This window comes from Rhinolophus sinicus, chromosome 2 (genome assembly GCF_057876585.1).
Source record: "Rhinolophus sinicus isolate RSI-liver-muscle chromosome 2, RSI-T2T, whole genome shotgun sequence".
Taxonomy (NCBI): Eukaryota; Metazoa; Chordata; class Mammalia; order Chiroptera; family Rhinolophidae; genus Rhinolophus; species Rhinolophus sinicus.
In genome coordinates this window covers 180,574,560-180,587,766 of record NC_142502.1, presented here as the reverse complement: position 1 = coordinate 180,587,766, position 13,207 = coordinate 180,574,560, and the positions used below count along the sequence as shown (strand labels likewise).

The window sequence follows — 13,207 nt, the reverse complement described above, 5'->3', positions numbered from 1 at the left end:
AATTAAATGAAAAAATCCTTGGATGATTCTAACGGTATAAAGAGTCAATAAATTTAAAGATACATCAATAGCAATTACTTAATCTGAAAGAAACAAATAGATTTTAAAACATGATAAGAACCTCGGACCCTCTAGGACAATATAAATTGTCTATTGTAAATGTAATAGGAGCCCCCAAAAGAGGAGAGTGAGGTTAGAGCAGAAAAAATATATATTGGAAGAGACAATGACTGGAAATTTCCCCCCCAAATTTTGACATATGAATCCATGAATCATTGTGAATTCAAAGCAGGAATAATACAAATGAAATCCATGTATGAATACAATAAACCGAATATAATAGTTAAACTGATAAAATAGATAAACTATGTTTCTTTCTATAGATAAAGAAAAAATCTTGAAAGCATTTACAGAAAACAAGACACGTTACCTACAGGAGAACAATAATATAAATGATATGTAACTTCGAATCAGAGACAAAGAGCAAAAGGAATCCAGAAGACTATGGAATGACAGCTTTAAATTGCTGCAAGCAAAAACAGAACCTGTTAATCCAAAATCCAATAACCAGCGAAAATATACTTCAACAACAAGAGTAAACAGACAATTTCGTACAACTGGAAGTGAGAGGATGTTTCTGCCAGCAGAATCAGGCCCAATAAATGTGAAACTACATTCTTCTGGCTGAAAGTGAAATGACCTCAGATGCAAACTGGGATCTATAGGAAGGAATGAGGAGCACAGCAAGTGGTAATTAAATGGATAAATATAACATGCCATGTTTTAGTCTTCTCATGACTTCCATAGAAGGAAACTGATGTTTTAATGCATTGTAAAAAAAAAAGATGGCGAGATGGTAAATGATATTATTTTTCTAAAATTATTAAATTTGTGAAGTACAGAATAGGAACTGCGAACGCAAAGCAGCAGGTATGAAGTTAGAATTAGGAAATGAAATCTATGAAAAGCCAAATGAAAAGTGTGAAGCATGAAGTGGTACAATACGGACTCTAAACAGACATTGATAAGATATTGATGCATGTCGCTGGCCCTGGTCAAGACTAGGGTCGGTAAGAAGAAGCCAATATAGCAAATAAAATGAAATATTTTTCTTAAAAAATTGATTTTTTTTGCAATGATAAGGAAAAGACCAATAGAGGAACAAATAAAACAAAGAAAAATGTAGCTATAAACCAGTCATATCAATAATTGCATAAATGTAAAAGACTAAAGATATTTATGAAAACGGAGAAATAATGTCAGAATGGATTTAAAAAAGCAATACTCAACTATGGACTGCCCATAGAAATATATTTTAAATTTGAAAACACAAGTAGGTTAAAAGTAAAAAAAAAAAATGCAAATGATAATCCCATGCAAACAGTAAACATAAGAAAAATGGCTATATATTTTTAAAATACAAAGTAGTTTTTCAAGACAGAGTATTAAACAAGATAAAGAGGGGGGCATTTCATAATGATACAGACAGCAATTCATTTGGAAGACACAGCTATCATAAATATGTATGAATCTAAAAACAGCTCCAAAATTCCTGAATGCAAAATTATAGAATTAAAATGAGAAATAGACAAATTCACAATTATAGTTTACATTTCAACATTCCTCTCTCACTAATGGACAGAATAAATGGACAATCAGTAGGCATGTAGAAACTCTAAAAAATACTCTCAACTAAATATACCTAGTCAAATTTTTTTCCTTGTTAACTTTATTGATGATGAACTTATTTAAAATAAACTGCATCCATGTAAAGTGCACAATTTGAGGGGTTTTGATAATTGCTGATATGTGAAACCATTGCCATAATCTAGGTAGAGAATACGTCCATCTCTGCTAAAGGAGTCATTGTACCCTCTGCAGTCCCGCTCTCTTTGCCCCAGCCCCAAGAGAATCACGGATCTGCTTTGTGTTACTGTTAGAATGCTTTTTATATAAGAGGAATTACTGTGTGTGTGTGTGTGTGTGTGTGTGTGTGTGTGTGTGTGTGTGTGTGTATACCTGTGTGTTTATTTTTGCACAGTTCTAAGCATATGGATTGTTTTGTATGTTTTTTCTTACAGATTTGTTCTGGTTTCTTCTGGTGTGAAATGCCTTTTTAGACACCAAAATTTGAGTTATGGTGCTCATTTTAATAGTTATTGTTTTTAGGCCCCCACCAGTGGCCAGAGCTAGAAACTATATACTATTGTGTAAAGAGAAAATATAGCATGAGTTTACACAGATATTTACATTTTAAAACTTAAACTATCTAAAAAGATATGGTTAATTGATTTTCAACACATCTCTGATTCAATGAGGGAAGGAAAATATTCTTTTTCAACAAACTTTTCAGAACCAACTGGACATTTATGTGAAAAAAAAAAAAAAAAAAAGAACCTTGACTTCTATCTCCCAATATGTCCCCAAAATAGTAATAATTAGAAATGGATCGTTTACCTAAGTGCAAAAGATAAATGTACAATATTTCTAGAAAAAAATAGGAAAAAAATTCTTTGCAAATTTTAGGTAAGAAAAGATTTCTTAAAACACAAAAGCACTAATCATAAAAGAACAAAAATTGATAATTGGACTTCACCAAATTAAAACCTCCTGCCTACTCTGAAAAATCTTTAATAAAGTATCAAGTCAAATCAGCGACTTGGAGAATATATTCTTTCACACTTAGAGGTGACAAAGGAATCATATTCATAATATAAAAAAGAACTTTTACAACTCAGAAATGAAGAGATAAGCAATACAACAATGGACAAAAGACTTGAAGGGACACATCAAAACAGAAGACGTACAAATAGCGAAATGAGCACAAGAAAAGACAGTTGGTAGCAGGAGGTGGCAAATTTCTCTGGCCCCTCTAAAGGGCCAGATAGTAAATGTCTTATATTTTACAGGCCATACAGTTTCTGTTGCAACTGTAATACTCTGTCAGTGTCTAGCTATAGATAATACACAAATGAATGAGCATGGTTGTGCTTCCATAGAACTTTATGGATCTGAAATGTGAATTTCTTATAATTTTCAAGTATCACAAACATGATTTAAAAAAATGTTTAACTCTTTAAAAATATTTAAAAACAAAACAAAACAAAACAAAACATTTTTAGCTCAATGGGCGATACCAAAACAGGTGACAGGCCGGATGTAAACCTGTGATCAGGTTTACAGGCACATGTGACATGGGCAATCCCACAGGGCCTGCACTTAACAGGTCTCTTGCTTTGTTTAATGCTTTGCTGTTGTCATCTTGGAATTCTCATTAACTTTTGAACAAGTGGCCCTGCATTTTTATTCTATGTGAAGATCCACAAATTGTGTAATAGTCTTGCCCATGGGCATAGTTTGCAGATTCCTGCCCTGTAAGTCATTCATTAGTCATAAAACAGTGAAAATATCCCTTCACACACACCCAGAATGACTAAAATTTTAAATGACTGACAGTGCTAAGTGTGGGCGAACATGTAATGAAATTAGAACTTTCACATATTGCTGTTGGGAATGAACAATGGTATAATCACTTTGGAAACTGGTAATTTCTTCAAAGTTAAATATACATTAACCAGAAAACTCAGTAGTCTTACTCCTTGATATGTACCAAAATAAATAAAAACATATGCCCATGAAATGACTTCTATAGAAATGATCGTCAATAGGTAAATGGATAAACAAACTTTGTGGGTATATTCACACAGGAGAATGCTTATTCAGCAGTAAAAAAAAAAAAAAAAAGAAAGGATACATGACACCCAGAACAACCTGAATAAATCTCAAAACCATGATGTTGCATCAAAGAAGCCAGACACAGAGGAATACATGCTGTATGCGTCCATGTACTTGAAACTCAGGGAGCGGTGAGGGAACTTCCGGGATGAGGGAAGGGTTCTAGATCTTAATGAGGTAGTGGTGATTCATTTATACATTTGTCTTTTTTCAATGTTTGCACTGACCCACATCACTCTGCTGAGCAGTGGAGGGGTCTGATGTGTGTGTGGTTTATCACTCAGCACAAAATGTTCATTAACTTCTGTGGCTCCTCGCGTCCTCTATTTGTCATATTTAGCTTTCGTTCTCTTTTTAAATAAATATTAGCTGACATTTCTTTTGGATACGCCCGTCTGCCCATAATTTTCATTACACTTCAATTGTTTTACTTCTATCTGTCATGCACTTGGCTATCAGTAAACACTATTTTTAGACCTGAATGTAGACTCAGGAAATAGACCTCTTAACAAGGGATTGAGATGTCTTTCCGAGTGAAATGAAGAGACTTTGACATATATTTCCACTTGCCAGAGATCAGTTTAGTTTCTCTTTCCTGAAATGTTTGGATTAAAAAAAAAAAAAAGAAATCTAAATTCTCTGCGCTGAAAATTGAATAGCTAGGATTCTCCAAATTGCAGGTTACAGCTTGATGCTAAGAAAATACCAGATAGCTGGGATATCAAAAGAAAACACTTCCCATCCTGCCAAGTCTGGAGATGAGGGTCATTTGCACTGAAAAATGATCTTTGCAGTTTGCATGGCGATGTTCAATCTGATTTCAGAGACTGAAGTGGGGAGAGGTTGAATTCTCGGGAAAGAGCTGTTCTTTCTTCAAGAACTTATGGGAAATAAGCTTTTTGTTAATGAGATGGAAAACTGTGCTTATGGCCCTCATGGGAGCTGAGTTGTTTTACAGCTTGGGAGAATTTTGTTGTTGTTATAATGAAGTTCCTGGTAAGGGCCATTCTGCTTAGGGGAATTTCAAGGCCTCCGGGAGGCCATCCTGCATTTAGTGACACTTCCAAATGAGCACCATTAAATGACAGATATGGTTTTCATGCAAATAATGCAAAATTCTGGGGAGGTGGCACCTAGACTCCTGAGAGGTAAAGTTCTACCTGAAGGAGCAGATATTCACTGAGGAGAAAAGGAGGGAAGGAACGGAGGAAAGGAAGGAGGGAAGGAGGGGAGGGGGAGGGAGGGAGAAGGAAAGAGGAAGAAACGAACGAAGGAATCAAGAAATTTCTCATCATCTAATATGCCAAGCATTTCATAGACTTGTTTGAATATTTTAAAGGGCATTTTAATTATCTCAATATTTTTTTCCTAAAGTGTTACTAACTTCTTTTAACAAATGAAAATAAAACACAAACAAAAGCCATGAAGCTCAGAGAGGTTGAGTAACTTGCAGATGGTACAGAACTAACTAATGTTGCAGCCAGCTCAGACCTCCTGTTTTTGCTGTGCTCTTAGCTGCTTCATGAAGGAAAGCTCTGGACCGTCTGCCTCCCACCACACACAGCACACCTGATCAACACACCAGACCCGGAAGACTGCGAGGTAACAGTACAGTCTGAGCTGGATCTAAAAACCTAATTACCTGAGTCTGTGTTTTTCTCCTGCCCATTTCGAATGGAACTCAGCAGCAGTGACATTTCCTATTTTCTTCCAGATACACTTTTATGAAATCTTTTTCTGGGACTTTCACAGAAAAGAAATTGGATGATGTGAGATTGCTGAAATTGTTCATTATTACAGCTTGTCTGTATCGACACAGGCTGTGCCATCGTCTGACTCGCTTGTAGATTTCTAAGTCATCTCCTTTTCCTTCTTCAATAACATTTGACAAACTGCGTCATGAGCTGACCACCCTTTCACCTTCATTACCAGAGGACCTCTTACTGCTACTTCTGCTATATTCTCGAAGTATGGCCCCCCCACTGAATGTGCTCCATGCTTGCCAAGGAAACACATAACATGAATGAATGAAACATCTCCTGCTTTCCTTTCAACAAGGTCAGAGGCCCAAGGATGCCTCCACTCAAATTATGTCCCTTTAATTCTTAGAAAGAATCAACATTACATAATGAAATTTTCTTAATGGCTGAAGGACATACCCAAGACATGCTGAATCAGGAGCCAGCTCACTGCAATTACCTTCCATGGAACTGCTCTCCTTCAGGTCCTCCGTGGTCTTTTTCTTGCTAAATCCAATATACATTTTTCAGTCCTCGTCCATTAATCTCTCTGCTCATTGCTTCCTTTTTCCTGGCACTCTCCTGCAGGGTTGTAAGGCAGAACTTCCACCTAGGTTTGCTCAGGACTCCACCCGCCTCCTTTTTGACTCCTCGCTCCCCCACCCCACCCCCAGGCCCTTTCTGTTGACGTTCTCTAGGGTTCTTCCCTTGAGACCTTTCTAATTACGTTTCCTATGGAAATTTTCATCCAGTCCCCAGATTTTAGTGATTACCTATGTGCTGATACTATTCTAATTGACTTTTTCAATACTGTAGTCCCTCCCCCACCAAATTCTCAACATTAATGGCTGCTGGACAACGTTTCATTATACAAAAATGAAAATGGTATTATCAAAGAATGTGTTTATATACCTGTTTTCTCCCTCCCTCCCGCTTTTCCTCCTTCCTTCCTTCCTTCCTTTTTCCTACCTTCTTCCCTCCCTCTTTCCCTCCCTCTTTCCTTCCTTCCTTCTCTTCTTACCCCCCTACCTACCTATCAATCTATACTGGGTTGAATGGGACCCTCCCAAAAGTCATATTCACCTGGAACCCTCAGAATATTATCTTATTTGGAAATAGGGTCTCTGCAGATATAGTTCGTTAAATCCAGATCAGATTGGATTAGGGTGGGCCCTAAGTCCAATGACTGGTGTTCTTATAGGAAAGCCATGGGAAGACACATGCACACAGGGAAAATGCCATGTGATGAATGGGCAGAGATTGGAGTGATACATCTACAAGCCAAGGAATGTCAAGGACTGTTGGCCATGGCCAGACAGTAGAGAGAGAGACAAGAAAGAACTCTTCCCTCTCGAGTCTTTGGGGAGGACATGGTCCTGCCAACATTTATTTCATGTTGGACTTCTGGCCTCCAGAACTCTGAGCGAACAAATTTCATTGTTGTAAGCCACATAGGTTATAATAATTTGTTGCAACAGACCTAGAAAACTATTAATAATAGACTTTCTATCTATATTTGTTTTATTTTGCTGCTGTAACAAATTACAACAAACTCATGGCTGAAAACAACATAAATTTAGTATATTACAATTCTGGAGGCCAGAAGTCCAAGTGGGTCAGCGGGGCTGGTTCCTTCTGGAGGCTCCGGCGAGAATCTATCTGTTCCTTGCTTTTCCAGCTTCTAGAGCTGCCTCCAGCCCTCACTTCATGGCCCTCTTTGCGTTACTCCAAACTCTGTTTCTGTCACGACATCTCCTTCTCTGACTTGAACCCCCCTACCTTCCTCTTAGGAGGATCCTTGTTATTCCATTGGGCCGACCCAATGGAATTCAAGGTCTTTCCACACAAGCTTTTAATCACACTGCAAAGTCCCTTTCGCCATGTCAGGTATCATTCAGTTTTGGGGGATTTAAACATGGATATCTTTGGGGGGCTATTTTTATCTATCTAGGAATCTAGCTAACTACTTACACATGTTTATGATAAGGGGAATGAAAAATAGTAAGGAAATACCCCACAATGTCAAAGTAATTATGCCTGTACAGATAAGGGTGTGTTTTTTTTTTTTTTTAATATATATGTAACTAGTAAATACATAAAAATATGCAGTGTCATTTTCTATGCCACACATAAAATAATGCTACGCCAGCAATTTGAATACTAATTACAATATTGACCTGAACGCTATGAAGAATAATCCACATTCTCCTTGCTCTTTAAATTCCACTTGAATAAACTTTAGGTTTAGTCAGGGACTTTGACCTTGGAAATGGGCCCTGGGCCATGGGGTAAGAGACCAGCTTTCCAGTCAGAAAACTCAGCAGTTCCCTTTCATTCAATCCCATTGGACAGGTTTTTATGTTTCCCAGACAGCTGATTTCTCCTTTCCTTGTATCACAAGTGCACGGATGTCAGCTTGGTGTCAAACATGGTTCTTCTAGATGCTGAGGAGGCAGAGATGAGTAACACATCCCCTCCCTCTAGGAGCACACAGTCTAGTGGAGGAGACAGAGATCATATCATAATACAGTAAGTGCTGCAATACATCCAGGCATCTCAGGCTGTCACAGGAGCAGACAACAGCCAGAGACAGCGTGGCAAGCCTCTGAAGGAGATTCAAGAATGAATGAAGTTAGGTTCATTTGAAATGAAAACAAAACTAAAATTTCTGGAAGACATAACACATTTCTACAGTCATAGTGATGATTCTCTCCTACAACTGCAAAAGCTTCAGGAGCTCTCAAGAGGCACGGTTCTTTAGAGGGACACACAGGTAAGGGTAAACCCACTGCCTCGCCTGGTTCCTCAAAGCTGGAGGCTCTCCTTCGCCCAGACCTCTTCTTGTGCCTGGTAAGTAGGAAGCCCTCAGTTCCCAAGCTGTCTGCAGAGGGTCCGGTTGCCCAAAAGGTCAGGTCATATGCTTTTTTAGCTGCACCCCATGAAGGCCTGGTTGTTAGAAGGGCTGTTATGCAAGAGTGACGCCTGGGATTGCAAACTATCCTCAAAAATTGCCAGTCACTTGCTTTACTGAGCATCTCTCCACCTGCTGAAAGGGTGAGAAGTTCCCAAGTGCAGGTGTAACTAGGCATGGTGAAGGAAGTGAGCCATGCATTCTAAATTTTTATACCTGTGATGATTCAATGGAAGATTCAGAAGAATATGTGCTGTATTTTTGTTTCTGCTGCGCAGCATAGTGGTGAAGCCAGGAGCCAGATTGTCTGGGTTCAAATCCTGGTTCGGGCATGTTTATTAATCTCTTTGTTCTTTGGTTGGAACAGAAAATAGCAATAGGATTGCTAAGAAGACTAAATTATTCAATGCATGTGAAGCGATTCGCAGAAGGTTTGGCAAAGAGTAAAACCCTAATACGTGCAATGTTATTACCTTTCTTACATGCAATCCCATATGAATTCGATTACAACCGACTACAGAGACCAACCTACGAGCAAGAGACAGTGCATGGCACTTTATGGGAAAGACAAGATTTTCAAGACCAGAGTCCAAGTTTTCCAACGATACAGTTTAGTGAGAAAATAAGATGCGTAGCCTAGAAACAGTGAAAGAGCAAAGGAAGGCATTTTACAAGGAATGAATGGAATCAGATGGGTAAAGTGACTCCCCATGACTGAAGGTCCCTTCCAATTATATCTCCTCTTGGATTCCGGGATAGTGTTCAAAGACTGATGTCACAGACAATAGAGGCTATAGGACTTTAGATAAAGGAAAGGACAGTGTTGTCGGGGGTGGCGGTGCAGCTGGCAGGTCCTAGCAGGAAGTGGTGTGAGCAATAGGGTCAATGGTTCCAAAGTGATCCTGAAATCCTCCAATGTAATATGGATTTTGTGAGGACCTACTTTGTGAAGTATGTTGTTCTAGGCCTTGAAGACAAGAAATATACCGGGGTGCCAACAAAATGTATACACATGACTTGTATGAATCTTTTCTTATCGGTATATATTGAGTATTATAATTTTAATACAGTTTTTTTTTCCTGTCTTAAAATGTGTATACATTTTTTGGCACCCTCTGTATAAATAAATATATTCACATATTTATATATAGAGCTAGAGAGAGAGATTTGGTATATGATTTTTACTGTCCTTATTGTTGTTCCTGCTAATGATGGTGTGTGTGTGTGTGTGTGCGCGTGTGTGAATGTGGGTGTGAGTGTGCATGTGTGCGTATGGATGCATTTCCTTCAGAAAATGTGGAAAGTATAATATGTCCTTAGGTCTTGTAGTTACCACGATAATCATAAATAATATACATAAACCTGTATTTCTTGAACTATTTACTTTATGAATATGTTGAAGTTGCAGCCTGAAAACTGAGGAAAATCAATACAATTACGTATCCTTTTAATTTCCTAATTAAGAACATTAATCTCCTAATTTCTAGTAATTATTTTGTCTTATAGTGTAAAGATTTATGTTTATGCCTTTTTCTGTAACCATAATATCCATACTTGTTTAAGCCTTGGCTCTTTGCTTCACTGTGAATCATGAGTTCGTCTATATAAATGACATCCAATTTCTGAGCTCTTTTGTTTGATGAATCATTGAAATTCAATCACTTTACCAGGATGTTTCTTGACATTATAGTTCCGTATCAGTTTCCTGAAAGCACATTGCCCTTTCAAAATTCACGTACATATTTTCTATATTTTAGGGAAGTGTTTTGCATTGGATAGTTAAATACAGTTACTGTTTCATTTATTTTATTCTTTATAGAAATAAAAAGAAAAGCAATCTTGAAAGCTTGGCACCCTTTGTCTTTTTTAACTTAGGTATCATTTTCTCTCTAATAATGTCGATCTCTTTGCAATTTTCTAACTACTTTTGCATGACTTTGTTCTCAAGCTTATGCCCTTCCATTTTAACACTATTTGAAGTTGTTCTATTCTTGGTGCTTTTGAGTTGGTTTTTATTTCTGTATTGGGTTTTATTATCATCTTATTTTTCCCCCCTGAGGTATGGAGTTGAATTTTACCACCTTGTGAAATTCTTATTAATTCTTATTTAGTCTGCCTTTTTCCCTCTTGAGTAAATACCTAAGAGTAAAAAAATCTGAAAAATAGGGTATGAGAATATCTAACATTCAAGATAATGACAAATGTTTTCTCCAAATGTTCTACCAAACTGCACATTCCAGACCATGTATAAGAGATCAAGTCAGTTCATATAATCTCTAACACTTGGCTTATATAACATAATTTTCTTTTCAAATTGAAGAGCACTTATATTTTCTACTTAAATCTTTAATTTTTATATGTAAGTCCTTAATTCATGTGTTGTTGACTTTTGTATATGACATGAGATAGTCCATTTTCCCTGCACTTGTGTATACATTTGTTTTGTCATCCCATCTCTGTCACGTATCAGGGCTCAGAGTCATGCCCCATTGATCCAGTTCTCTATCCCTGTACCAACAGCACAGTGTTAATAACTTCAGCTTCATAATGAGATGTAATATCAGATGGGGCATAGCTTCCATTCTTCTTTTCCTCCTCCTTTTCCACTTCCTTTTTCTTTTAAATGTCTTGGCTATTCTTAGTTGTTTACTTTTTAATTTGTATTTTAGAACACCCAACTTGAAAATTTCTACCCAGAACAAAAAATTGTTGACTTTCAATTGGAATTTTGGTCATTAATTAGAGAGACCTGGTATCTGCACTGTTTGAAATCTTTTCATGAACATTGAATCTCTCTTAATATCTTTTGGTTCTCTTTAATATATACAATGATGTTTATAATTTCTTCTGCATTCAGATCTTATATTTATTTTGTTAGGTTTATTCCCAGGTACTTTACAGTTTTTGTTAATGTATCAAAATACAGCTTTTAAAGCTTATGTTTTCTATTTGTTTGTTCTGGGTGTATAGAAATTAATTATAGTCGTTTGCCTTGAATTCTTTGAGGTTTTCTATGTTGATAATGACAGTTTTATCTTCCTTTTTAAAATAGTTTTACTTTTAGTTTGTCTTTCTTATCTTGTACTGGCTAAGACTTACAATACAATTTTGAATTCAAGTGCAAATGGTAGCAATTGTTGCCTTGCTTCTGATGCTAAAGGGAATCCTTTTAATGTTTCCCTATTTAAAATATTATATATTTTCTTTTAAAAGTATTTAATTATTAAACTCCTTTTATGCTCAGTTTATTAATAGTTTTTGTTGGTTTATTTTAATCATGAATCAGTATTGAATCTCATTAAATCCTCAATCTGAAGCTAATGAAAAGGTCAAATGGGCTTTCTCTTTTTAATATGTAAATGTGGCAAAAAGACATTTATAGATTTTACCTATTAAATTATTCCCGAGAAAAAGCTAGTTTAGTAAATTGTTTCTACATCTTTTTGAATTTGGTTTACTAATGTTTTGCTTAAAATTTTACAACTACTGTATGTACATAAATAAATCTGTGTCTACAGTTTTCTTTTTATATGCTGTCATTCACAGTTTTGAAATTGTTACCTTTGTGTTAGTCTCTAGATCAATAATTCTCAATTGTGAGCAAATTCTTCCTCAAGGGACATTTGGGAGTATCTTTTATTGTCATGACTTGAGGGGTAGATGCCACTGGCATGTAGTAGGTAAAGGGCAGTGAGGCAGCTAAACATCCCACACTGCAGGGAGGTCCCCACAACAAAGAAGAGTGCCAAGGTGGAGAATCCCTGATCTAGAACATTTTGAATAAGACTGGAATGATCAGGCCTTTAATGTTTGGTAGAATTTGCCTATAAAAGCATCTGTATTTGATTATATCATGCTTGTGAAATGGTTAAGATAATGCTGGGTTTTTTGTTTGTTTGTTTGTTTGTTTGTTTTTTACTGTAGAGGTAAGTGAACTGAGGTGCTGTGATACTAAGATAATAGAGTAGCATTGGATGCCTTGCATTCATTTACTCACTTATTCATTTATAAAATAATTATTGTTTGCCTGTAATGTGCATGAAAGTATCTCTGGCAGGTACCGTGAGAATGTACAAATAAAGTGGACCCTGTGCTTTCATTAAAGAGTTTGGTAAGGAAGATCCAGCAGGTAGATATACAACTGTAATCCAAAAGAGAAATAAGAAGGGCCATGGGAAGAGCACAATTAAAACTCTATTGGGGGGCTGGGGGAGAGAGAGAGAGATTACAAATCTAGGCCAGGAATTCAGAGAAGAAAGTTGATAAATAATTTTCTATGAGCAGCTGCAGGGGAAACCGAATGATTTGGATTAGCATAGTAGATTGCGGGGGGGGGGGGGTAACACCTTGTGAGGGGTATATATGTCTATTACACTGTTTTGTACCCCTGAAACTAATAAAAAAGAAAGTGGTTGGTCATTCTGCAGAGGGCTTAAGAAAGCAACAGTGGGTAACCACAGTAGAAAGAGCTGAAGTGTGATGATAGAGGTCCTCAAATAACAAACTAAAGCCTTAAATTTCATTCTGTGGACCACAGAGAAGACAGCCCCTGAAGTTATCTGTGCAAGATAGTTGACTGATATCAGTTGTTTCAGCAAAAAATACTTCTGAAGTCTTTCAGCTGTGTATTGGGGGTACACTAGATATCATTTCAAAAACTGAGACCTTCTTCCAAACTCATGTTTTTTTACATTCTTGCTCCCTTACCCAGGGTTGTCTCTGATCTTGATCTGGCATTGCCAGTGTGTGTTTGATGATTGTAATTTGTTCATCCCGTCTGATATTTTTCCAATCTCTTGCTTGCCACTGAGATTAATATGTT

At 36.8% G+C, this 13,207-nt stretch overlaps 1 long non-coding RNA gene across 2 annotated transcripts in view; it reads left to right on the top strand.

The window, feature by feature from the left end:
* The window catches only part of LOC141571505 (uncharacterized), a 33,985-nt gene that overhangs the window by 7,284 nt on the left and 13,494 nt on the right, over positions 1-13,207 (top strand). The window contains exons 2-3 of one of the 2 annotated variants that reach the window (XR_012496251.2): positions 384-750; positions 5,251-7,474. The exons of the other annotated variant lie outside the window; for it this stretch is intronic. This is a non-coding gene — a long non-coding RNA (uncharacterized LOC141571505). Of the gene's footprint in view, positions 1-383; positions 751-5,250; positions 7,475-13,207 lie in introns of those variants that run through there. 2 annotated transcript variants of the gene reach the window in all.